The sequence below is a fragment of the Cupressus sempervirens genome, chromosome 3, assembly GCF_028749045.1.
Source record: "Cupressus sempervirens isolate cs-2001-9-10 chromosome 3, ASM2874904v1, whole genome shotgun sequence".
In the NCBI taxonomy this organism is placed as follows: Eukaryota; Viridiplantae; Streptophyta; class Pinopsida; order Cupressales; family Cupressaceae; genus Cupressus; species Cupressus sempervirens.
In genome coordinates, this window is record NC_143120.1 from 475,318,399 (window position 1) to 475,343,757 (window position 25,359).

Consider the following 25,359-nt stretch of genomic DNA (forward strand, 5'->3'; position numbering starts at 1 on the left):
ATGTGCATAATGGAAAACACTCCTTTATGTAGATTCAAACCATACATTTTCCCCATCCAAAATATTGGCTACTAATAGCCCAAAATATTTGGAAGCTAAACAACCATAATCCCTGTTGGCATGCATATAAATATATTCAAAACAAGGCAAGAAAGCAAGCAATCAAAGCGCAAATTACAATGACTAATGATTTTGTAGAAATGGGGTGGATTATTAAGGGTATGATGAGATCAAATGTCAATCTATAAAACAAAACTTCAACTCGCCTTTGTAACGCTGGGAAGGAGACTCTTCAACGTTTCCAGCTGTTATTTAATCCTTTCACACCGCCTTCTTTCTGAAATCTCTTTCAATGGATCAACTTTGAAGCATTCACGAGCTCTCCTCTGCTACAATCAACCACCAAAGAACCCAAGATGTCAAACCATACTGGTGCTGACGCTATAAAACCCTTTTGGCGCGTACTCCTGGCCACAAAATGCAATGATAGAAAATGGTTCAGTGCATGAGCTGTCTTCTGGGTTGCGTAACAATAAGATTAGGGCGGCAAACGACACTTTTTTCAAATTTTACATAGTGTGAGCCCCTGTTGGTCGAAATTTCGACCAACACGGGCTCAAATTTAACAAAAGTCATCACAATTTGACCAAATTGACCCAAATTTATCATATGGTCGAAAGTTTTGGTCGAAAATTCGGCTCAAATGTACTAGTGTCAATCTTTCTTTGGAAATGTAGTAGACTATTTTTCAGTAATTGAATTTCAAAATCATGAAAATGAACATGACCACTTCCTCATATGGGTTCAGATGGAAAGCATAGCAATACAAGAATTATAGAATTTATCAACAAACACATTACATGTGACACAAAAGATTTAGACCCAAATATAGCAATATTGCATATACACCACCATACAAAACGATGCAGAAAATCCACAAATGGACATTGTAGATATAATTTCCCATTTCCACCAATTAGGAATACAAGAATACTTGAACTCTTAGAAGATGCAAATGAAAATTTACATTAAATTGCTAAAAACATCTATACCAAAATTGAAAAATCAACTTACAACAACACATTTACATTCAAAAGTTTTTTAGAGGAAATAGGTGTCAACGAAAATGACTACATAATGGCCTTGAGATCTACAATCAATAAACCTACCCTTTATCTTCAAAGGGTACCTTCGCAAACATGGAACAATAGCTTCTCCAAAAAAATATCAGAGCTTTGGAGAGCGAATACAAATGCACAATACATCTTTAATGCATATGCTGCAGCAATGTATTGCAGCTCCTATACGACAAAAGTCGATGAGTTAATGACAAATGCATTCAAGAGAGTCCGTAAAGACCATCAACAAGACAATATAGATGCCATAAAAATGATATCAAAACTAGGAAATGCTTTACTAAACCTCCACCAAATGTCATCTCAACAAGTAGCACATCTTGCTCTTTCATTACCACTGAATTATAGTTCTGGAAAATGCATCTTCATCAATACAAGACCTAAAAATGATCGAACATTTATATTGAAATCAGTGAAAGCATTAAACGAAGAGGACGATGAATCAAAAAAAGTGATGTGCAAATCAATAATGGACTATTATTTACAGCAGTCACAAATTATTTCAAACATTTGTCTTGCAGAATTTATTTCCAAACATAAAAAAGACGACACTACGCTTCACCATAAAACCAAGCCAAGAGTAATTCATTTCATAAACTTTAACAAGCACATTGACATAGAAAGCTAGTGTAGAGAGCAATTAATACTGTATAAACCATTCGTCATAAGTGAAAATACGCTAAAATAAAATTGTAATATTTGGGAAATGCATATTTGCATAATGAAACAATTATCCAAATCAATCGTGCAAAATTCTGCTACACCACAAATTTTGCCTGTGGTGACATTGACAAAGCTATCACTGAAATCAACGAGAATGATGTCAACATCAAAGACACTAGATTTACAAAAAGAAAACTCACACAAGAAGAAAAATATGACATACAACAAGATATTCAAGCCACACTTCAAAAAAGCACCAATAACCTAGTCCCAAGAGTATTTGAAATTGCAAGACATCCATAGATCATGGACAATAATGAATACTACAAACTAAGAAGAACTTTAAATAGAGAGCAACAAGAAATCATTAAAGACGTTATCATGAAAAAGCTAAAGGAACATAACAGTCAAATACAGTTGTTTCTAACAGGAGGCACAGGAAGAGGAAAAACATTTACCACAACAACTCTTTACCTAGCTCTCATCCGGTTGTACAATAATACAATTCATAGTTACCTTGACAAACCAAAAGGTTTGATGACTGCATATATAGGAAAAAAAACATACAACATTGGCGGAACAACTCTGCATTCAGCCTTCCATATACCTTTCAAGAAATCAGAATTTGTCCCTCTTAGCACAGAGACATTAGATATAATGTCAAAGATCTATAGCCAGCTGCATATGCTTCTCATAGACGACATCTCTTTGGTAGGGTCAACATTTTTGTGATACCTTAATAAACAATTACGTGATATTATGCAACTGCCTACTAAATACTTTGGCAACATTAACACAATTTTTTGTGGGTATCTCTACCAAGCTCTCCCAGTATTAGACTCAGATGTATTTAATAATGAACCATCTCCAAAAGAATTAATGCCTTACAATTTTTGGAGAGACAAACTAAAGTGTTATTCGCTAAATACAACAATGTGGCAAAATGATACCCAATTCATTGCCACACATAATAGGATATGTTTGGGATCAAATACAAATGACGATATACAATACCTCAATCATACTTGCCTACGCCCATCGCCACTTGACCCAACATTCCCGTACCTCTTTTTCAGAAGACAAGATGTTGACACACATAACAGGAATATGCTATCCGTACTTCTTGATAACAACATCATATTAGGTGCAATTGACCTTGTAGACCAAAACTACACTGCAACATGAATCTACAACCATTCAACAATTCTACCAAGTCAAATAATCTTAAAACCAAATATCCTTGTCGAAATTATTGGAGGAAACTATAACACAGAAGATGGGCTTGTCAATGGATCAGATGGAATATTCAAAACATACACAAGTGAACAAGACATTGACATAATTTGGATTCAATTTAACGATCCAAAAATAGGCCATCACCAACAAAATAAATTAGCTTGATACTATACAATAGAAATTCAAAGAGATTGAGTTCCCATAGATAGAATAACAAGGCCAATTCCAAAAATGCTTAACAGTGGACAAGTAAAGATTAGAAAACAATTCTGAATACAAGTAGCATGTGCTCGAACAATACACCGATCTCAAGGGCTCACACTGCAAGGCCTTGCTTTTGACCCAATTGGCATTACACATCATGGCCTAACATACGCATCACTTTCAAGAACAAAAACAATTCAAGCATTATTTTTACTTAAACTTCTACAACCAAAGCATTTGAAGATCAAACAAAATATTCATTTTGAAATGTCTCGCCTTCAAACAAATGCGAACTGGCAACTTGAAAATCAGCTGACTTGTTCAATGCCAAATTCACGTATACTTTTATGCACGCTAAACACCTGTAGTTTAAGAGTACATACACATGATATTGTCAATGACTATGACATCATGGACTCCAACATTTTATTCCTCCAAGAGGTCCACTTGCCTCCATCCCATACAAATCTACTCCACAAATACAACAGCCATACAATAAATCATATACATGGCATAACAACTTTTACAACAGACAATCTGTTAGTGTTGAATACAAGAGAACATAAAACACAAAATACTAAAGCCATAACGCTAACAGTGCGTCATGATGTCATTGAATTCATTGTTTCAAACGTTTACATACGACCCAATACTCCTATACATGAAATCCTAACCACAATGACTAGCATCTTTAGCTACCCAATTCAACAAATTGCTCTTTTCATTGTAGGAGATTTCAATCTAGACATGTCTAAGGACAATAAAATCACAAGAAAATTCATACAACATATGAAATGATACAAGATAGAATTTGTTCTCAACAAAACACATATTGCACATAGACCACTAATTGACCACATATGGACTAATTCAATTAAAAATATATGTTCCACCTATAAAACATAAGCATATTGGACAGATCACCTTTCAACTTTTATAAAAATTCATTCTATAACATGATATTACAAAAACCAAAAGTTATATTTTTCCAACAAGGCTCAATCTTCTCATTCTAAACACATTCAATTTGATTCTATTTTCACCAGTAATTATTTACAGAACCAAAGTAGCAAATGAAGCATATACAAATGAAAGAAGAGAATAAAAAAGGTAATAGCATCAATTGCTTCAATATACTGCATTATCTACAAAATGACTAGGCTTAACATTGTATTCTTTCCTTTATAATAGACCAATCATAATAGAGACAACAAACCCAGAAACTGAGGCAGAGACACACAAGCAAAAAAAACCAAAAAGGTATTACCATGAATTGTTCTTTGCATCTTTTGTAGTCCTCCAAATCATGCAACTTAACGTCATCTTTTTGGTTTTCTAATAGGCCAAAATTAACTCTTGAAAAAACCAGTAACAATTGAAGATCTAAATGCTAGAAAAGTTGGCAACACTTTTGAAAGCATTGTACTTGTCACCTACAAAGTTATCCTTGACAAAAGCATTGGAATGCATGAAATCTTACGAGCTGATTTGATAGAACAAAATGACAATAACACTAACTGTTGGTAGCCATCTACTACATAAGTTTGAGAATAAGATAATACCAGGAACTGCAATAGCAACAAAAGAATTTCAAGTTGCAACAAAAACATATTTTGACTGCGGAGATTCTGATTACATCTTACTTTTAAAAGATTCCAGCCAAATTGAAACTATTCCACCACTTCAAAATGAATATAACTTCATCCTAGGTACAACCATAAAACAACTTACATCTAGTACAAAAGAATATGCTTATGGAACAATAGGTGCCCTTGCTGTGGCTACAAACACAAAAGGAACACAAAACATTCTTGATATCAAAGATGGCCATACAGATATGGATAAAGCACCAGTAAGCTTTCTCATTCTACATCCATATTCTTTTTTACTTTTTTTAAACAATTTTACTTTATTTCACATAATAATCACTATTACTCTTCCAATACAGCTGTACATGCATCCATCTTTCTCTCAACTCTTCTATCAAATAGAACAACAGTTACAAAATGGTGAAATTCCAATCTTCCATTTTAAAAACATTACAAAAAAGCAAGATCAGAAGCACACTCTCCATACAACTCCATCAACATATATTTGCAGCTTAAATGACAAAAGAACATTGGAAAGACTCCATGCACTCTTGCACACCACATTTGAGGTAACCATTTCGAATACCTTGCACTTATCATTTCCTACAATGAGATTCAAAATTTTGCTAATATTCTTGAACCTCTTTACAGGTTGTTGGGCTCTTGACACCTGCAAATGCATATTCAAATCCATTTCATGCATTCTGTCCTAAGTGCAAGTACAGATTTGACAGCTACACCAGACTAAATGACAACAAAGCATATTGTGCCAAATGTAAAGAGGAAGTCAACTACATATATTCCTTGCATGTTAAAGCAGTCATCACTAACAACAACAATCAAACTATCCACTGCTTTGTAGAGAAGAATATTGCTCAGCAAATCTAGCCTTCCTTACAAAACATGACATATGAAGCATATGTTGCTGACAAACCAACCACTATATTTATGTTCCGAGACTTCCAGCTAATAGGAAAGTTCAGTCTAAATCAAAGCAGCGAGATAACTCATGTTGTCGCACTTGATGATTAGGCCACACAATGTCTTTATCGAGGTATACACATTAACAATGGGTTTCATTTCTTCTAATTTCACATTAAATCATTTTTTCTATGTAATACTAGCTTGACTCATACAATCACATCATTGTACAGGGCTTCGACTACATCAAATATTTTTCTCATATTGTAGTTGTTACAAAGTTTTGGTTTCAAATACCAATCATGGTACCTGATCAAATCTGCTATAAAGCATATATGTTGTCTTTGCTATTTTGAACAATCAATAGTACATATATGTTGTCTATGTTATTTTGAACAGTCACTAGCAACATTCAAGCAAAAGAGGGCATATTAAATGTTTTTGATAGATACTTCTTAAGTTATATGTAAAAATTATACCATGCATAATATAAATGTTAATTTCAGTATGGCACGTTTCACTTGAGCTAAGTTCTTTGCTTGATCTCCACTACCAATTATTTTAACTGCGGAAATGTTAATTATTCTAGCTTGATTTTTAAGTGACATGTAACTTAATTGTTGTTGCTTTATTGAATTGGGAAATGTAAATCTGCATATTCATTTCCTGGCTTACTCATATTCATCACTAAAAAAATAACTTCTTCCTTTCTATAAGTTTTCAACAGCAGTAAGCCTCATGAATATTCTTCCTATATACCTGAATACATGGAACAACATTCAATTTTTATGCTAATTGATGCTCCACTTGGGTATGTACTGTGCAATACATTTATTTATGATTCAAGCTACTTTAATTATAATTTCTTATTTATATATTCAATGCAAACAAGCAATATTTTTAGCTGACACAGTTCACTTGAGCTCAACTGTTTAGTTGATTTCCATGTTAAGTTTGTAGTTTCTAATAACTTTTATGCTGATTTGAACTACAACAATGTTAATTATTTTAGCTTGATTTTTAAGTTCCATGTAAGTTAACTATTGTTGTTTTCTTGAATTCAGAAATGTAAATCTACATATTGATTGCTTCCCTAAGTCATATTCATCACTGAAAAAATAACTTTTGTCTTCCTATAATTTTTTTAACAACAATAATCCTCTTGACTTTGCATTTAATGATTTGATTCTTCACATGTTTCAATGCTTCTTGGCTAAAATCGAGGACTATCATCTACACAATATGAAGACTTGCATGCATACTATTATGTCCTTAATCCTTGAAGAAAACAATGACATATGCAAAAAGTTACAATTTGATTTGTTGGCCATTTGGGAGAAGAAACATATTGTATCTTCAACTGCATACGAATCCTCGAAAAGATAGATTGAGCATAGAATTGAAATATTCACATAGTTTATGACTGAACAAGAGCTTGTATCAACAAGTAAACTAGTTACAGGGTCTTAAAAAATATAATTTCTTATTTATGTATTTGATGCAAACAAGCAATATTTTACTTGACTCTTAATCTATTATTGCAAATATGTTCAAATAGTTAACTGCTCCAACAAAATCATCATCATGTCATCCAATCTTGAAACAAAGTACCTACTTACAGAACCCTTTCAATGCACATTTCTTGCCTCCCACAATCCATTTATTAGTCTACTACAACATGAATAAGGGAACTCATATCCCAATGCCACTAGTGGAGTTTTTCAGGTTATCGACTATAAACATGAGTACCATTTGCAGTATATACTTGAATAGTAATTTCTTCTAAAATCTTTGTTTAGCACATTTCTTTGAAATATCAAAAATAGTTATACTTTTTTAGGTGCTAATGTCCGCATGTTTTCAACAGATCATAAAGAAGCAAGACCATGTTTTTTGCACTGGCCAACAAATTGTTCTTGGAATCACCAGCAAGAGTGGGCTTTTCTTATACTAATACTTCATCAGATCTGCATACTTCACGAGATAACAAAACAGGTATATTTCAACACTTGAACCCAAGGCCTCCAAGATAAGAGGCTTACAATTTACCTTTATGTTAGGCTCTTGGTTAAGACTGTTACTGCTTATGTTTCTTAAAAAATTTATGAGAGGAAAAAGAACTCTTTATTGAATTGTGCTTTTGGTTTTTGTAATTGCAGCTAAAGATGCATATGTTTTCTTGATTAATTGGCTAGAAAGATTTCCTCAGTACAAATACAGGACCTTCTACATAGCTTGGGAGAGCTATGTAGGTCTGTCACTTTGAAACCCACAGAATTATTTGGTTGAATTAACGAGTCCAAAATTAAAAAGTCTTTATTATCATGTGCATCTTGCAGTCCATGTGATCTATCTTAGATCTTGCACTATTGTTCTTCCAGCCAAGAATTGCTAGTAGCAATGGAACAAGAGAAGAATATAAGATTAAGCCGATCTTCAAATTCTCATATGTTTGCTCAGAATTCTCTTGCTAAAATAGAATTTCACCATGGTAGTGTTCTTTCTCCCTAATCTTAGGCCATCAACTTTGTTATGGATGAATTGCAAATTATATTTCTCATTCATTTTGAGATTAGAGGATTGTAATTAAGCACTAATGTTCAGAACTGGTTATGGCTGTAGGTTCTTATATAAACATATGTATTGATCAGCAACACCTCAACAACATAACAACAATACCCCTACTATTCACAAACACCAATCTTAAGTGTTAAGATAAATTATAATATTCAGTTATGAGTTCTCCATATGAACTTAATGTTATTTAGTTGAAAAGAAAGTGTTTTCTATAGGTTGGAACATGAACTTAATGTTATTCAGTTGTAGTTCTTATCAAGAATACCAGATGTAAAACAAATGTTTATGTAAATCATGAATAAGTTCAACATACATATTCTTACATATATACAAGTTTATTCATACCTACATTTTTAAATTAAATGTATCATTTTAAAAGAAAAGCTTATTGTATACTTTTCAAGGAGTATCTTGCATTTGAAAAATTGTCACCTTGTAATTATATGCATTTTAAAATATCTTTATTCATTAAATAGCTTAATTGTTTTGAATGTTTCTTTTCAGAAATTATATAATATTTTTCACAACTGTATTTATAATTGTCACGTTGACTTTTTGCCTTTCTGTGCAAACGTTGTAGCATTTAAGGGAAAAAAAAGCAATTAAACCTCTACCACACCCACCCAAATTGCAACAAATTCATAATCAATGCACAGGATTCGATGTTCATAGAATAATTAAATAGTCAATTAAATCAAAAACATTTTGTCAAATTTGTTTCTAAATATATAATGAAGTCATGTAAGAGCTCACAACATTGTAAATATAATATAAATGAATCATATTTAATATTTTGAATTCATTATAAAAATAATTAATGAAAAATTCAAAAAATGTATTATATATTATAATATGTATAAAAAAACTTGTATTATTAAATAAATAATATATTAAATATTTGTATAAGATTGTCTTTATAATATCCACTTAATTTTTATATTTTAAAATTATAAAATAATAAAATCATATAAATTATAAAATAGTAAAATCATATACTGAAGCATAGATGTTTAAATTTTTTATGTAACAACTATAATTTATTATACGTTAAGATTTTACATATATTAAAACAAATGAAGTTGAAAAATAATATATCATAGAACTGTAAATATTTTTTTGTTATTTGATTTTAATTGTTTACTTTGTATTTCTTATGGAATATATTTTTTAAATAAAAATAAAAATTTATTAAATATATTAAATTTTTGTAAGATAAAATAATTTCTATTATAATTTCAATTGAATAAGGAAAAAATATAATATAAATGAATCATATTTAATATGTTGAATTCATTATAAAAACAATTAATTACAAATTAATGATCAGCAATTGAAACATTATTTTTTCAAAAATATATAAAAGACCTTTTTCGAAAAGATATTACAATCATTCTGCCACTTTATTTGAATAGGATAGATAACTATTTGAAAAGATTTGAAAATAAGATTGCCCAAAATTAACAGGAATTTGATATCACATTTAAAAAAAAATTTATTTGAATGATGTGGAATAAAAAAATACACCATCCTTTCTTACTAATTATACTCAATCATTTCAAGTTTAAATAAATATCTTATAATTAAACATCAACAAAATCAAGTGTCAAATTTAAACATACCTCCACCAATAGTTAACATTTTTCTGAATCCTAGAGACCATAAAAAGATTGGAAACACAACATCCGAACTCAACAATTACTAGTGGTATATTTTGCAAGGTACCGTGGAAATGGAAAATAATTCAAGCTTCTATAAGATTTCGAGATGGTTGTGGATTGGCAGGCTACAGTTGTATACGAATTGAAAATTTAGCTAGGGGTTAGATATTTGCAACGACAAGAATATGAAAATGGACATGTTCATGCACAACTACCATCCTTGCAAAAGGGGAAAAAAATGAAAGCCAGTGACCCACTTTCTCTGCACGGGATTTTTTGCGCACTGCTCAGATAGGGAAGAAAACCTGTCGTCAAATTCAAATCCCTAAAATTTTATAGCAGTTCATCTCAAATTCAAGTTTATATTCTTTAAAAATGAGGTCACATTTTAAGTTTATATTGTCATTAAATATGATGTTATAACATAGAATACGTAGTGTTGAAAAAATTATTTTAAAACAAGAAGGAATAGAAAAGAGGAGCCATAGAATAAGAATCCAATTTAAAACCAGATTATATGATGGAGAAAAGAGAAAAAAGAGAAAAGATGGCGACATCAATGGCCTTTTGAGGGTGCAAATCCTGAATGCGTAGGCATATAGACAAATCCTATTATTAAATTGCAGGAGGGGTTTCTTGTTCCACAACAAACCTTGAAAATTTAAACTAGAAAATCTTGCTGCCGAGGACAATCCAGCCTAGCATTCAATTACCCAGTAAAATAGAAATAAAATGTACTGCATGCCATTTTTCTCAAGAGTCTTTATTGGGGACATGAAAATCAAGAGAGGAAATCATTCCAATCAGCGAATATTCACCCGAAATGAGAAATTTGGAAAAGAAATAACTGATGGTGAGTGAAATGACACTATAAAAAATACAAAAACATGGACTGAGAGAGGCACACTGAATTGACACCCTTCGTGGGACCCTGAATATTGTTTGCACTGTAGTGCTGGTGGAGTCTCCAATGAAGGCACTTTTGGGGGCTTTTATATGGGTTTTTCCCTCTTTCTTTTACCTTTGGCCCTACATTTCTCTCGCAACCTAAATGCATGATCCGTCACCCCCTTCAACATCATTAGCACAGATTTGGCCCCTAATATCTTTTATAGCATAGAGCAATTACGATATTTTATATGATACCTTATAAATGGAAAATATTTTAAAATTTCGAGACACTCTCGGCTCTAGAATATGAAAATTTGCAGACTTTACTCTGAACAAATCATGAAATATCAGATTTGGCGACTTTTGCACCGTTTCATTGTTCCAGGCAAAAACTTAGAAACGATTTGACAAAGTTTTTACCAGCTCTCTAAATTTAAGACATCCCAAATGCCCTAAAAACCCAGAAGACCAAAGCTCCATATGAAGAGAATGTTCGTGATTCAAAACGTAGAGAAAATTAGTTCAGGAAACAATTTTACTAACCTTTAAAATGAGACCACAATTGAAGTACTGCCTTATCTCCTCCTCTTGCAACACCTGTAGTATCTTTGCTGTAGAATAAAAGCACAGAAACAAACAAATAAAATACGTAAAATGTAATTTTTTTGTATAAACCTGAACTTCTCAATAAAAAGTAAAAAACCTCAGTGCTAACCAATCTGCTATAACTAACCTTAATAACAGTAGGAAATACAAGCTTAGTTACTCTGCTGAACTACTTCTACCTATATCACTCATAAATAGAAGAATGCACAATCTAAGATTAAACCGCCTCAATAAAAAAAACCCCGACAGATAGAGACAGTGAGAACGATTAAAGGACAGAAGGCTTATTTTATAACAATGGTAGAAGATAAAACTGGAATTAATGCACTCATTAATAAGGTGTCAGAAAAAGGATTTTTTTAAAATAATTACCTCTGCTTGTAACAAATGTGGAAAAGATAATATTGGAAAATGATTATTATTTTTAGAGAGTTTATACCCCTGTCACAAGTGTGAAAAAGATAAAATTGCAATCAATGCAGCTGCTTGGAGAATTATTTGAATTTTTGTTGAAAAAAATTGAAAATTTTCATTGCATTTTTCATCATTAGCCAATAGAATTTTTTTAAAAATGTATTTTTCAATTTCAAAAAAACATGCAAATCAATAAACCTTTTGCAAACATTAGTATATGAATGAAATTTTTAGATTTTATAACTAATATGGTACTTAGTGATTCCATTAGTTTTTTGCCAAAAGCAGGAACTAATAATTGATCTCTTTATTGTATTAGTCAGCTTCTATACAATTCTATATGTGAAGAAGACATTTTGAATAAATGTAACGCCCTGCCAAGGGATCCAAAAGAATTAACCTAAAGTTTGCTGAACAATTTTGTTTTTTTTTTTAAACATGAAAGATAATATGATATGCCTCAAACACATATTAGCAGAAGTAATGACATGTAATCATCTAAAGAATACATAACAGGTTACATTCTTTAAGGATCCCAAGTCATTGAGTCACATTTAATCTAACTATACTAAGTCTAACAACTACCACATCGACATGAAAGAATAATCAAAAGTCCAAAGTTCATAATATACATTTGTTTCAATACCTCTTGGCAACTGAAATTTTGGAATGCTCAATCATCCACTGTACATGTCACAGAGTATGAAAGGCTTAAAAGAATAAACACATGTGAAAATAAAGATATTTCATCCTCATTGAATCCATGATACAAGTCCAATAAAGTAAATGAAACCATTAACATACATGATACATCCATCCATCAATAAGGATATAACAATCATTGTAAAAGATAACCACCCATCATACAACACAATTAATCTAAGTGCGCGGTTCCTCCCAACCGTCAATAGCATCATTAGACCATCATGGGCCCTAGCCATCCCTCCACGTGTAACATCCCAAGTCATCGAAGAGATCATCGGTATTATAGTAAATAGGGATGTCACTCCTAAAACATACTACATCATATGCAGAAAGAAATCTAACATGCTACAACATATACATAAGAAATCTAATCAAGCAAAATAAAGCATAAGATGATTCTATAAGTAAATAGCATCATCTATCACTTGCTACTCATCAATATAAAGAATCATGTTAGCAAATAACATCCAACATAAAATATAACATCCATCATAATGATCCAAGAATAGAAAGAGGGTAAAAATCAACAAAGAATGCGCCGGAGGAGATAGGCTCAAGTCAAAATCCACATGTCAAGAGTACATCAACCAAAAATCACCAATCACCACTAATGAAAGTAAATAAACACATTCAACAATAAGTACACCACCAAAGGTACACTCAAACTCTACAGAGGAGACTTAGGCTACATACTAGGGAGTGTCATCACATGGCTACTTGAGTTACCCTGGACTGGTTACTCTGAACCCCAGACCCTCAACATGGCACACGCGGAACTAGAAAACATATCTTTAACTTATCTTTTTAATGTGTTTCCCCAAAATTATTAATTACTAGATTATCATTTATTACATAACTTGCAATAGGTTACCCTGGTATTGACCACTTTGGGCCTCGGACCCCTACTACAAGCCACTCCCAAAGACATGTACCTAGACAACCTCTCTTAAGAACATAATACACAATTGTATCCCATACCACAACATTCATAATCAAAATCGGTTCCTTAACAAGCAACTTGGCAGTAAGGTGGTACTTCCATCCAAATGCACATAAATGCTTCGCAAAGTAACCCTCATAAGCATAATTTTCAATTTGAATTACAGGATGTATCATGACATCCAGCCACATGAATAGTATGAAATAAATATCACAAAACCTTTGGCGTATGCTTATGAAATTACAAATCAAGAATCATATAAATCACCTCAATCTTAAACAAATGACCAGTAAGCATCAAAAGATAATCCACAATAAGAACATCAAACACTAGTACATTTGAGACCATTTTTTGACAATTATTGGTCGAAATTTCGACCCAATTTTTGACCAAACTTCGACCAACTTCGTCCAACCCATTGGTCGAAATTTTGTTGGTTGAAATTTCGACCAACCTTCTGTTGGTTGAAATTTCGACCAACCTTCTGTTGGTTGAAATTTTGACCAATATGTTGGTCGAAAAACCTCAATTGCCATGTGCAAGTTCTAGCAGGAATTGGTCGAAATTTTGACCAATAAAGGTAGAAATTTCGACCAATGAAAGAAAAAATTTCAACCGAAAGGTAAAAATTTTGACCAATGAAGGTCAAAAATTTCGACCAAGCAAGGTAGAAATTTTGACCAACGAGGGTTAAAAATTTTCGTGGATTAAGGTAGAAATTTCAACCACTGAAGGTCAAAAATTTCGACCAATGAAGGTAGAAATTTCGACCAACGAAGGTCAAAAAATTTGACCAAATAAGGTAGAAATTTCGACCAATGAAGGTCGAAAAATTCGACCAACGAAGGTAGAAATTTCTACCAACAGATAGGTGTAAATTTTTTTCAGGCATTCTATAAAACAGTCACATGTCTTGCGTATGATATGACATTTTGCATGCATCCTGCACCCTCTCATCCGGCTGATGATGGATTACGGAGAGTGATCTGAAACCATGATGCTAAAAAACACACATAATCAAATCCAAAACGAACTTGCATTACAAATGGATTGTGAAAATCTGATATTGTTAATTTTGCATGCATGTCTACCAAGACAAATATATGTTTAAGTTGTGATTGTCCTGGTAGACATGCATGCAATTTTACCAATATCAAATTTCCACAATCCATTTGTAGTGCAAGTTCATTTTGGATTTGATTGTGTTTTTTTTAGCATCATGGTTTCAGATCACTCTACGTAATCCATCATTAGCTGGATGAGAGAGAGTGCAGGATACATGCAAAATGTCATATCATACGCAAGGCATGTGAACTATTTTATAGAATGCCTGAAAAACACTGACAATAACTAATATGAAAAATATATAATTAGTTGTATGATTGAGACAAATCATTTACCAGTGAGTTGGTCAAAATTTTGACCAGATAAATTTTGACCAATGGGTTGGTCAAATTTGGTCAAAAATTTGATCAATGAAGGTCAAAAAATGAACCCAAATGCTCTAGTATGCTCGCCAAGTTGACTCTTTGAGTTCGGTCATCAAGTCACCCCACCAAAGTGCCTCAACAAGGTCAATCTTTAGGTCCGCTCATTGAGCTTTCTCACCAAGTCAGCTCGCAATGTCACGTCTCTAAGTGGCCTCGCTAAGTCGGCTCGCCAACTTGCCCCACCAAGTTGCCACTTTAAGCCCACTCACCATGTTAGATCGCCAGGCCGACTTCCGGCCAAGTCAGCTCGCCAAGCTGACAATTGAAGTACACTCACCAAGTCGACTCTCTAAGTTCGCTCACCAAGTCCACCCCCTAGGCCAACTCTCCAGGTCAGCTCACCAAGTCACCCCTACCCAGTCACCTCAACGAGTTGACTCATTAAGTCAGCTCACGAAGTCGATTCACCCAATGGTTTTACCACCTTGCCCCAGCAAGTGGGCTCACTCAGTGTGCTTACGAAGTTTCCCCATACAGTTGCTTCTCTAAGCTCGCTCACCATGTAAACTCACTTGGTCGGCACACCAAGTTGACACTTTAAGTTTTGTCATCAAGTCACCCCACCAAAGCGCCTCATCAAGGTTAGTCTTTAAGTACACTTAGTAGGTCAGCTCACCAAGTCACTTCGCGAAGTCGCCTCACCAAGTGGCCTTGATAAGTTAGCTCACCAACTTGCACCACCAAGTTGCCACTTTAAGTCGACTCGCCATATCAGCTTGCCAAGCCGACTCCCATAGTCAGCTCGCCAAGCTGACAATTCAAGTACGCTCGCCAAGTCAACTCTTTAAGTTCGCTCACCAAGTCTGCCCCTTAGGTCAACTCTCCAGGTCAGCCCACCAAGTCACCCCCACCGAGTCACCTCAACGAGTTGACTCTTTAAGTCAGCTCACCAAGTCTATTGTTCAAGTATGCATGCCAGGTCGGCTCGCCAAGCCCACCAAGTCATGTCACCAAGTTGATTGTTGAAGTACACTCACAAAGTTGACTCTTTAAGGTCGGCTCACCAAGCCAGCCTACCAATTCATGTCACCAAGTCGGCTCGCCCACATGTCCCACCAAGTCCCCAAGTCTGCTCGCCAAGCCGACAGTTCAAGTGCACTCACCAAGTTGACTCTTTAAGTTTTCTCACCAAGCCCATCCCCTAGGTCAACTCTCTAGGTCAGCTCGCCAAGTCACTCCCACCCAGTCACCTCAATGAGTTGACTCTTTCAGTCAACTCACCAAGTCTACTATTCAAGTACTCGAAGCACGCTCTGCCTCAACAATACTCGAATTTAGGACAGTACTCTTTGGTCGATTGCTATTCTTATTATGCTTATATTAATGCTTTTAATATAAGGTGTACAACCCCTCCCCACTACAGATTTGAACATTTGACCTCTTACAAGAGCATAAGTTCTCTACCATCCATAATTGGCAAAGTATCAATTCATTTTTCACTTTCTATATCATTCAAAGAATATGATATTAACATTATTTCATCATCCAAGGGCAAACAATTTGGATTATTGTCATCCTTCATCTTTGCTCCAGGCCTTTAAATCTATTCATCTCAAGGTTTGATGAATGGAGAAACTAACCTTGCCTAGTTTTTGTGTGTGCGTGTCATCATTTACAATTTGATGAAGCAAATTATGTCATGCCCGTACACATCAACAACAATGATTTTAAGTGATTGTCACTGTTTTTGCACCAATAGACTCAACAAGACTTTGCATAAAAGTATGCAAATCAAAAGCCAACTAATGTTGTCAATCTTCAAATGTATAGCTATGGAAATAGCATGCAAATAAGCTCAAAATGTAAAATCATAAAGTTCACCCCACATGCAATATTTTGATGTGTGCAATTCTCTACCACTGAGTGGAACTTCACTTCTTTGTGTAATGTGGAATACTATTGGTTATTGTCGTGACAGGCACTCATTGTATTCTCTAATAGCCACGGTGAATTGTAACTCCTTGCATGTGTGCCATACAGTGCCCATTGCTTATTTTATTGAACTTGAACTCCAAGTTTAACATTAATCTAAATTGCAAAAAGTATAAAACATATAGTTACAATGAAAATTGACACCAATTGATTTAAACTTGAAAAGGATGCCATCCATGCAGTCCAATGTGGTCTTCAGCTGCCAAAGAACTACATATTTAACTTTGATCTACATTACACATTATATAAAACCATAAGGTTAAAATGCCAAAAATAATACAACGATTGATTTCAGCATAAAAGGTGCCACACATGCAGTAACATACAACCATTCAATTTATCACCAACTCCTGATTATGGTTTCGTGAGTTATATGTTACAACACATTGCATTTTTATGTTGTGAAATCCATTCTTTAATTTTTTGTGACATTAATGTAATTTTGTACTACCAACCTCATGTGTCAGTCACCTTGTTTGACAATTTGATGACATAATTCTTTATGATACAAGTAAAGATTGAGCACATTTTCTGTATTACAGAAAAGTTAAATATGAGAAATGCCAAAATACATAATGTTCAGTAGAATCCAACTCCACTAAATAGATATTAGGTGCACATCACTCACAAATAATCCCAATTTTATAACAGGGAATCGGGAACTGCAATTAAGGCACTTGACATGCACTGATAGGCCATACAATTCACCTTCTATGTAAAATTATTTTGCGAGGCCCATTTAGATATAGCCTAAAATTTGATAAAATCTGGCGAATTTGCATGGCACTTGATGTAGATTCAGGTTTCTCAAAATTGACCTCAAGAAGGCAACTTCTAGAGGTGTATTAAAAAGATTAAATCATTAAGAAATTTTTTTCATATCTACTGCAAAATTACATTGGCTTTACAACAAATAAAAGAATGCATAGATTGAGAGGACAAAATTAGAAAATTCTCTCTGCACTACGTCTCATGCCAAGCCAACTTCCTAAAAATACATTTGATATATTCTCGAATAAAATATTTTGGTCAGCCACAGTTAGGGGTCAGAACGATCTTGGTGCTTGAAACTTGAAATGTGGCAGACGACCTTAGACATAAAGAAAACATTGACAAATCAGGAGAATGTGTTGCTATAAAGGATTTCCCAAAACAAGCACCAAGTTCTCCTATACACTAACGTACATACCAGGCATATACCAAGTTCTCCTATGCTCAAATCATTGCTATTATCCTGAGTCTTAGTTATTCTAAATCAAAACTACACAATAGAATTGATAATTTAAATAAAAACATCTTATTCCAGTCTCAAAATTATTATAAAAGCATTGATCAATACTTGCAGTTGCAGCTCATTACTCTATATTTAAAAGTTGCACCTATATTAGGCAGAAAACAAGAAATATAGAGGTAGATTAAAATTATGATTTCACACAGAAGGGATGCCCCATTAGATGAATTTGTAGCTTTTTCATTGGCTTATATTTGGATTTTAAGATTTAGCAATTGCAAGGGCGTTTGAAATCAAATATTTACATGTTTGAAATGTTAAGGAATCTAAGTAAGTCAGCTCTACTTATTTCTATTGAATAATTTTGAAGTAATTTATAGAAGGATCTGACAAGAGTGTCCATACAATTTCTCGTCCAATGTTTAATGAAATTTAAAACACATCCTAGCTGAGCCTCCATACCTCATATTCTTTAAACTCGTGCCCTTCAATCATGACAATGCTAGGTATAGCTTTTGGAGCAGGATGAAGCAAATCCTGAGCTTCTTCTCATGCCAACTTCAATTCAAATGCATCACCATTCTCCATGCAAAGTCTCTTATTCTTGGAACAAAGATTGCAACTTTTTTCTTTTTTGGTGTCAACAAGGATAGACTTGAACTATCTTTGGATTTGCCTCCAGCTTTGTCACTTTTATACCAACTTAAGCTTGTGCTTGTAGTATTGACTTGACCTGTCAAAGGCTCTACAAATGATTCTTCTTTTACATTGACTGAAGGAAGTGTATAGCCTGAAAAAAAAATTGTACTTGCAGAGTTAAGGGCGCTACTGAAAAATGGCCCAATTCTTGATGTTGATGGTTGAACTTCCTAAAATAAGAAAAGAGGACATCAATGCATCAAGAAAATTGTTATGTGCTCTACTTTTCTAACATAAATATTGGAAAAGCACCCAAATGCTATTGTAATAATCAATAAAGCACACAAGATAATAATATGAAAGATTAAATTGTATAATGAACATATAACCCAGTCAAACTTAAGACAAGAAATATGACATAACTTCACATTTCATTACTTTGTAAGTCCAATAAGCAAGAAATCCAACCTGGTTTAATATATTATCAGAAGCCTTTCGATAACCCATGACAAGCTTTCCTTCTAGATCAATCCGGCTAAATGTTACTAGTAGAAAACAGAAAAAACATGTCATTTATCTAGACCAAAGCATAAAATCAAAGAAAAAAAGAGCATTGGAATCCATATTGTCACATATATGAGCTCTAAGTAATGACATCTGAACTCTAGCATATTCCTCCCTATTATTTTGAGAACAAGCTGCCTATTAGATCAACTAGTATCTATTGGAGGTTTATTGAGAGAACTTGTGATGACAACTTAGCACTCTGCAATTGATAGATAGTCAGCAAATAAGACAATAAGTTATACTACAATCTATTGATAGATAGTCAGCAAATAAGACAATAAGTTATACTAAAATCTGTCATAATAGCATCAACATATTAACGACAGTATTTGAAATTTGAGCTTCTAATATATTCTGATCTATCGTTCACCAAGTGGTAAAAACAAGGTCACTAGGAGATGGGGAGACTTGGAGGTCTCTGGTACTGGTACCGGTACGATAATTTTTCAAAAATGGGAGATGGGGGTATTTGGAGACTGCAATTTGTTTTTTTGATAGTTTGCTGAGTCTAATACTAAATACAAAATAGTAATATTGTAAAACTAAAAGACTAAAGTAAATAATAATAGTAATGTCACATTAATATAGAGTCAAATATTTCAAAACTCAAATAATCACATTACTGTATCTCATAATCATACTTGTTTTCCGAATATTGCATATGATCATCATCATATGAGATTGATAATTGCTGACATTATCATTACATATTCAAATTTTAAATGCAACAAAGTACAATTTGATGTTGAATTGCCAATATGAAAACGAAAATGAACAAATTTAGTATAGTAAACAAAAACCAAAAATCCATCTAGTACTAGGATGTTGATGGTACTATCATCTACTCCACAAGGTTGTGATCATCAATCTCAAGATCTTCAACTGTCATTCTCTCCAAAAAATCATTTAAATTGTCATTGGTCTTTACTTTTGCATTTAAAAATATTAAAATGAGGGCTAAAATACATAAAATAATTTAATATTATATTTTAAATTTATTTTTATCAGCAGACTTCAGAGATACCTCAATTTTTGGATTAGAATACTAGGAGATTTCAATCATCAATAAAACCTCCCCAATCCAAATTTGTATAACCAATGACTTGAGCATCTTGACTTCTGCCATACAGAATGCCAAAATCAGGAGTGCCCTTCACATCTCACAGCATATGCTTCACAAAAACCCAATGTTCATCCTTTGGGGCTGTTATGAAGCAAGAAAGGTAACTAACAGCACGTCTGGTCTCAAGTCTAGTAGTGGTTGGATAGATAAGGTTGCCCACTAGTTGCCTAAATGTATACTCATTCTCTACTAGTGAATCTAATTTATGGTCAAGCCTAGTTGTCTTTTATAGTCATTCTAGAACAGTCCTCAAGCTATGTCACCATCTTCTTACAACTTTCTCCTTCAAAGGCCTTATGGATATACTTTACTCTGTCTATCCATCTTGATAATTCTTAGGAGAGAATTTATCTCTTCCCAATTCTTATGGGAGAGTCTGTGATCAGAATCTTAATCCCTGTGGGAGGATTTCTTGGGGCTCTACTTGTCTCACAATTAACTTGGAGCAGCCTCCAACTATGATATTGTCTCCTCACAACTCCTCTCTCCTTAAAGCCTTAAGTATATCCAACACTTCTTTAGAAGATTGTTCTACCTCTCCTAGGCCTTGAGAGATGAGATATTTGCCTTGTAGTGGGGTGCCCTCGCAGTTCTCCTTTACTCACTATGTAGTAGGGTTCCTAAAAGCATTTCTCCCCTAACTACCACAACAATAGGGTGCCCTTGGTGGTTCTCCCTCATCTGCCTCTGCAAAAGAATCCCCTCGCAATTCTCCCTTAATCATAGAGCAGTAGAGTTCCCTTGTAGACTTTCTCCTTTAGCTACTAGTACTACAGTAGGGTGACCTAGCGATTCTACCTTTATTGTAGCCTTGGGAACATGCTACTAAGAGTGTGTTGTTAGTCATTCTCCCTAAATTATTGCAATAACGAGCTCTTACAATAGTGCTCCCTTATTTCTACTGCAAAAGGATGCCCTTTGAAATTCTCCCTTCATTGCAACCCTTTTTTCCCTCATTTATATTATCTCTTTGAATATTTATTAATTATAATCCATATCAAATTATAAATATATTAATTAGTATTTTTACATTGTTGGATCCTTATATTATTGTTGCAGCTATGGTTGGACCTCTCCGAAGCTCCATATTCTTTCCACTCCATGAAAATATATGCATGTCTTCTCAATAAGGTTGTCAATAAGGGTAAGAAAACTCAGAAATTTTATTCAATTCTTGGTTGTCCATACAATTTCTATACTATTCTGTACATACCAATATAGACACTAGTCATATTAAAAGTAATTTACTTCGAGATTGAAGATGTTTGGTGATCAAATGTGTATCAGGGGATCAGTTATGAAGTGTTTATGCAATTATTTTGTTCTGGTGATATGGTTAGAGGTCCTGTTGAACAGGCCCTAGATTAGTGACCCCAAAACCAAGGGTTTGGTGGCAAATGTGTTGTATAAAGGGTAGAACCTTAAAATCTTGAAAATATATTATTTCTCAACCCCTAGAAGGACTATTTCACCCTTTGGAATTGTAGGGTTCAGTGGAGTTGTGGGTTGCTGTGTAAAATTGGAGAATTAGGCCTAGTGTGGATAGGCTAGGGGTATCGGATATTGGGTATGGTCCAAAAGAGTTGATATTGAAACTTAGGGAGCATGTATAGATCCCAAAAGGGTATCTTAATCAGGTTTTAGTTTCCATCATTGTTTGGGAACTATTGGAGAGAAATCCAAATTAGTGACTGGTGAGGGCTACTAGCTTTAAGGCTAGATATGAATGTTGGGTAAGAGATTAGTTGTCCAAAATCAATGGATGGATGGAACATGGTGGAAAGGACATGAGGAGATGATTCACAAAGGAAGAATGAAGGTTGAAGCCTTGGAAGAAGTTATGGTGTTTGGGAAACTCTAAGTGCACTTGGGGTAGCCTGGAAGGTAAGTCCTTGAGGGGACATATGAGTAAAGAGTTGTTGCTAAATGAATGGATTTGCTATCTCATATGAAGAAGATGGATACCACACACCACCTCTGCATCATAGACTAAGAGTGCATTGCGCTTGTTATGACACTTGGGAATGTAGTTTCTTCATGTGATGCATTGGTCTTGGGGATCAATCTCGATTGGGTGTCAATGTTGGGATTTCTCAACAAGAAGTAACAGAACTGGTTTGGATTCACTGGAGTGACCTTGGAAGATATAAAGATGAAAGTTTCAGACATTTAGGTGTTATTCACCATTTGACTAGTCACTTTGTGTCCCTGTTTCATCTAGGGATTGATTGGGACACGATTCTCAATAAGGATTGGAGCATTGATCAAATTGGTACACTTGAGATCGTTGCTTGGAAATCCTTGGTGAAGGAAGGCTCATTCCTTTAATTGTGAACTTATTGGTTGGTTGTAGACTAGCCACACCACTCTGTAGTTTTCCATAATAGTAGAGAGTTGGCAAGTTCTTCTTGGCCAAGGCGGGGAGAGTTCATAGTCTCAGATTCGTGCAGGCTTCTTCCAGCCACTTTTGAGGCAATCTGGACTGAGGCATTACTCAAAATTCATGCTAAGACTATAGGCCACTCCTAGGCTTCGAATAGAGTGTTGAAATTGGTGATATCAAAATGTATTTCACAAATTCATGTTATGGGCAGCAATAGTCGTGGATCATTTTAGACCTACCACATGCGAAGTGTCCATTTTATGTTAGTTTGAGCTTCACTTGGTTTCAAGAATACTATAATATTCTCTACTTAACAAGGCCAACCACGTGAAGGTGGAAGATCATCTAGCCTCACCCCCCTCCCCCTAACATCAATCTAAAGTACCCATTATCATCTAATTAAATACTTCATTGATTCATTCATCCATTTATGAACCATAACATTCAATCAATACAATCACATAACATTCATTAATATGATATAAAATTCATTAATACACAATACTAATCAAGACTTCATTAAGACATAACAATATTCATTAGCATAAGATAAAAATTAGTATTAATACGCATAATTCATACATAATTACTTTAAAAAAAGTTCTTTCATTATCCAACAAGGTTTATCAAAGAATATTTTTAAAACATCATTTCTTCTTTTTGTTTTTACGAGCTCTTTTAAGAAAAACGCTTATAGGAGCATCCATATCTGCATCATTCTCCTCCTCTTCTAGTACGTGTAATGTCAAATTACGATGGCTTCTTCTCTTTGCAGGAGCAGGAGGTTGCTGCACTAAAGGGGGCTCTGTTGCAAGAACAAGTGAATGGGATAAATTGGCATACTCTTTTTCTTTTTTTTTAAACTATTACCAGTCTATAATTAAGTACTAGTACAACATAACATGCATTTTTCTTACCTGACAATGCCACATCATGTACATTAACATTTTGATCCGCCGCCACGTCAACATGTTGAACACTTGGAACATGTTCCACTCCTTCGACATGATGTTCAACATGCTCTGAAATATTCAAAAAAATATTATCACGAGTGATGGATTCATTTTGAGCACTGCACATGAAATATGAGTTAACAAATTTGACTCAAATACAACACAGTTAAATCATGATAGCAATATCACAATATTTACTCTATGAGATTTGTTAGAACAAATGATTTATCAAAGTACAGAGTTGGAAATCATAATCAACTACTGATCAAAAGCTTAAAGATCCCTATTTTAAAATAATGAATATGTTTCAGCAACCAGAGATAATCTTTAAAGTAGTGTTAGAGAAATAAGAACAAAACTATGTGAATGTTCCAAATCATATAATAGATTGCCTTGCCAATCTATAAACCTGGTTGTCATTGCTCAAGAATACCCTAAATACATAATACAAGAAATGCAAACTACTATGATTTAATAAACAACAAATAGCGAAGAATATATGAGCATAGAATATATGTTTGGATAAGACCATGCTTGGACAATAAATGGAAGGAGAACATTTCATATTTCTGATTGCATAATTAATTTCCAATAGCAAATTAATACGTCCACCACTATAATGCACATTATGGCCTTCATCACGAGCAGGTTCTGTGGTAGGATATGAAGGCTGCAATAAAATGTTATGCACATTGTTATGTAGTCAATTTACGTTTAAAACTAATACCAAAAAAGAAAAGGATCAACTATTCAATTTCATTTACTTTTCATCTAACCAATTTACCTGTGAGATATCATTTGGTGAACTGAATTCTTGGGCAAGGCTTATAGATTCTTCGCGTAGGCATGCAGCCACGACTTTATAGCCTTCCTTCAAGGAGGGTTTTCTATCTTCATCTATGACCTCCACATTGAATTCTGTGCCCTGTATTTTTTTGCTTAATATAATCAGTTTTGTATGTATGGTTTCACTAAACAAAATTGTTTGGAACATTATATTAAAAAAATTTATTTCATATCATTGCTCCTACTTACAACTCGAGACTGGAGATTCATATACCCACCAGAGCCAAGTTTGTGTTGGCCAAACTTTTCTAGTCTCGCTTTTGTAGCCACAGATGTGTCCTGCAATCTATGAACAATTTCAAACATCTTAGATTATATATTTACAAATATGAATAATTAGTGCATGATTACAATGTACTTAATACTATCATGACATACCTCTTTTTTCCCTATGCTGCTTCATTACCTCTATCTTCACATAGCCTTTTCTCCTTTGCATCTTCTACTATTTCATTCCACTTCATTGGTGGAATCATAGCTGGACGATCGTACTTTGGGTTATCCTTAAGAGCCCTTCTATATTGATCCCTCACAGTCTTTAAATGCTTTGTTGCTCTTTTGAGAAGTAGGCCATTGTCAAACATGTCTTTTCCAAATTTCTCGTCAAAAGATGCAATGAGCTGATTTTTTAATTCCACGGTTTGTAAATTCCACC

The 25,359-nt window shown here is 33.9% G+C and overlaps 1 pseudogene; it reads right to left on the reverse strand.

Annotated features, from left to right (window-relative positions):
• Positions 1 to 25,359, reverse strand: part of LOC149567219 (uncharacterized protein At1g76660-like) — a 55,681-nt pseudogene that overhangs the window by 14,323 nt on the left and 15,999 nt on the right.